Source organism: Bubalus bubalis, chromosome 16 (genome assembly GCF_019923935.1).
Source record: "Bubalus bubalis isolate 160015118507 breed Murrah chromosome 16, NDDB_SH_1, whole genome shotgun sequence".
In the NCBI taxonomy this organism is placed as follows: Eukaryota; Metazoa; Chordata; class Mammalia; order Artiodactyla; family Bovidae; genus Bubalus; species Bubalus bubalis.
Window position 1 is genome coordinate 42,370,145 of NC_059172.1, and position 3,988 is coordinate 42,374,132.

At 37.7% G+C, this 3,988-nt stretch overlaps 1 pseudogene; it reads right to left on the reverse strand.

Moving 5' to 3' along the window:
* Positions 1-530: 530 nt before the first annotated feature.
* On the reverse strand, positions 531-1,142 carry LOC102413443 (annotated as a pseudogene).
* Positions 1,143-3,988: the final 2,846 nt, after the last annotated feature.

The following is a 3,988-nucleotide window of genomic DNA, read 5'->3' on the forward strand; positions in this document are numbered from 1 at the left end:
TTTAACTTTCCATAATACTGTATCTATAAAAATTACTCAAATATTTAATAAATGAAGCAAACCAGTCATTATGAAAATATAAACTGTGTTTACAGCCTTTTCATCTTTCGTGTTTTTATGCATTTCCTGTCAACCATATAATTTCCTTTTCCTCAGGGAAGTTGCAGAGAAGACAATGGCACCCTACTCCAGTACTCCTGCCTGGAAAATCCCACAGACAGAGGAGCCTGGTAGACTGCAGTCCATGGGGTTGGGAAGAGTCGGACACAACTCAGGGACTTCACTTTCACTTTTCACTTTCATGCATTGGAGAAGGAAATGGCAACCCACTCCAGTGTTCTCGCCTGGAGAATCCCAGGGACGGGGGAGCCTGGTGGGCTGCCATCTATGGGGTCGCACAGAGTCGGACACGACTGAAGTGACTTAGCAGCAGCAGCAGCAGCAGCAGGGAAGTTGATAAATTATTGTCTTTGTAATCTCAACACTGCTGCTTTCTCAACTGGCCATTCAGATTTTCTGAACATATGGTATTCTCTTTATGTATCAGTTGTATCAGTGGAATCTGATAATGTTGCTATTCATCATTTCCAGTTATTTCAACTGCAGGACCACCTTATTAGCTGCTTCCCAGGAATTTATTAGATTCTTCAGCTCTTCTTTACTCATTTCAAAAGAATATGGCTTGACTTCATCATTTTCTTTTACATCTAGATGAAGGTTTAAAAGTGGCATTTGTAATATAGCAATCTTGTCACTAGGAAGTGCAAGCTTTAACTTCCATCAAAATCATGTAGCTGTGCAGAGGAAATATCAACTATTTCTTCCAACAGAGTCTGCTTGATTTCATCTTTCCTACTTTTTAAGCATTTCATGATAGCTTCTTGATGAGATGAATTCAGCTGCTTTAACTGCTGAGATATCTCTTCGTCAGATAAATTTATACCAACTACAGCTTTGAAAAAGGTGGTAATGTCCTCTAGAACACGCATCCATTCTGCTGAATCCCAAACCCTGTGATAATCCTGGTAGAGAGGATAAGTTCGGCCACAAGTGCCATCAATTATTTTGTGAAGAAGCTGCAGGCCCTGCTCTGTGGGAAGCTTCTGCAGCTGCTACAAGGGTGTCCCTTCTTCCAGGTCCATCCCTGTGAGAAGCTAGGGGCTCTGTTTGTAGACTTTTTGATGTTGTCCATTCTGACTGGTGTTTTGATTCACATCTCTCTAATAATGAGTGATGCTGAGCATCTTTTCATGTGTTTGTTAGCCATCTGTGTTTTCTTTGGAAAAATGTCTGTCAACCCACTTTTTGATTGGGTTGTTTGTTTTTCTGGTATTGAGTTGTATGAGCTGCTTGTATATTTTGGAAATTAATCCTTTGTCAGTTGTTCGATTTGCTATTATTTTCTCCCATTCTGAGGGTTGTCTTTTCACCTTGCTTATAGTTTCCTTTGCTGTGCAAAAGCTTTTAAGTTTAATCAGGTCGCATTTGTTTACTTTTGTTTTTATTTCCATTATTCTGGGAGGTGGGTCATAGAGGATATTGCTTTGATTTATGTCATCGAGTGTTCTGCCTATGTTTTCCTCTAAGAGTTTTATAGTTTCTGGTCTTACATAGGTCTTTAATCCATTTTGAGTTTATCTTTGTGTATGGTGTTAGGAAATGTTCTAATTTCATTCTTTTATATGTAGCTGCCAAGTTTTCCCAGCACTACTTATTGAAGAGGCTGCTTTTGCCCCATTGTAAATTCTTGCCTCCTTTTTCAAAAATAAGGTACCCATAGGTGCATGGGTTTATTTCTGGACTTTCTATCTTGTTCCAGTCGTCTGTATTTATGTTTTTGTGCCAGTACCATACTGTCTTGATGACAGTAACTTTGTAGTGTAATCTGAAGTCAGGACTGTTGATTCTTCCAGCTCCATTCTTCTTTCTCAAGAGTGCTTTGGCTATTCAGGGTCTTTTGTGTTTCCATATGAATTGTGAAATATTTTGTTCTATCTCTGTGAAAAATGCAGTTGGTAATTTGATAGGGATCACATTGAATTGGCATATTGCATTTGGTAGTATAGTCATTTTCACAATATTGAGTCTTCCTACCCAGAAACATGGAATGTCTCTCCATCTGTTTATGTCGTCTTTGATTTCTTTCATCAGTGTCTTAAAATTTTCTGTATACAGTTCTTTTGTCTCCTTAGGTAGGTTTATTCCTAGATGTTTTATTCTTTTTGTTGCAGTGGTGAATGGGATTGATTCCTTAATTTCTCTTTCTGATTTTTCATTTTTAGTATATGGGAATGCAAGTGATTTCTGTGTACTGATTTTGTATCCTGTGACTTTGCTAAATTCACTTGTTAGCTCTAGTAATTTTCTGATAGTATATTTAGGTTTTCTATGTATAGTATCATGTCATCTGCAAACAGTGAGAGCTTTACTTCTTTTCTGATCTGGATTCCTTTTATTTTTTTTTCTTCTCTGATTGCTGTAGCTAGGACTTCCAAAACTATGTTGAATAATAGTAGTAAGAGTGGACACCCTTGTCTTATTCCTGAACTTAGGGGAAATGCTTTCAGTTTTTCACCATTGAGAATAATGTTTGCTGTGGGCTTATCATATATGGCCTTTACTGTGTTGAGTTAAGTTCCTTCTGTGCCCATTTTTGGAAGAGGTTTAATCATAAATGGGTGCTGAATTTTGTCCAAGGCTTTTTCTGCATCTTTTGAGAGTATCCTATGGTTTTTATCTTTCAATTTTTTATTATGATATATCACATTGATTGACTTGTGTATATTGAAGAATCCTTGCATCCCTGGAATAAACCCAACTTGATCATGGTGTATGAACTTTGTAATGTGTTGTTGAATTCTGTTTGCTAGAATTTTGTTGAGGATTTTTGCATTTATGTTCATCAGTGATATTGGACTGTAGTTTTCTTTTTTTGTGTTGTCTTTGTCTGGTTTTGGTATCAGGCCTCATAGAATGAGTTTGGAAGTGTTCCTTCCTCTGCGATTTTTTGAAAGAGTTTTAGAAGGATAGGCATTAGCTCTTCTTTATTTTTTAATTTATTTATTTTTTTGCAGACCTCTCTCTGAGATTCTGTTTTTATTTTCTTTAGATGTATACCCAGAAGTGAGATTGTTGGCAGGATCAATCATTTCTCAACCACTACTATTTTCTAAGTCCTTCTGAGGTGATCCAGTTGCTGCTGCTGCTGCTGCTAAGTCGCTTCAGTCGTGTCCGACTCTGTGCGACTCCATAGACGGCAGCCCACCAGGCTCCGCCGTCCCTGGGATTCTCCAGGCAAGAACACTGGAGTGGGTTGCCATGGCCTTCTCCAATGCATGAAAGTGAAAGTGAAGTCGCTCAGTCATGTTCGACTCTTCATGACCCCATGGACTGCAGCCTACCAGGCTCCTCTGCCCATGGGATTTTCTGGGCAAGAGGACTGGCGTGGGATGCCATTGCCTTCTCCGTAGATCTTCTTTAAATGTTTGATAGAATTCACCTGTGAAGCCATCTCGTCCTGGGCTTTTGTTTTTTGGGAGATTTTTGATCACAGATTTCAGTGCTTGTAATTGGATTGTTCATAATTTCTATTTCTTCCTGGTTCAGTCTTGGAAGATTGAACTTTTCTATTTAATCTGTCCATTTCTTCCAGGTTATCCATTTTATTGCCATATAGTTGTTCATAATAGTCTCTTATTATCCTTTGTATCTCTGCATTGTCTATTGTACCCTCTCCTATTTCATTTCTAATTTTGTTGATTTGATTCTTCTTTTTTTCTTGGTAAGTCTGGCTAAAGATCTGTCAATTTTGTTTATCTTCTCAAAGCACCATCTTTTAGTTTTATTAAGCTTTACTATTGTTACTTTCATTTATTTCTGCTCTGATCTTTATGATTTCTTTTCTTCTGCTAATTTTGGGGATTTTTTTTGTTGTTCTTTTTTTCTAGTTGTTTTAGGTGTAACATTAGGTTGTCTGTTTGATGGTTTT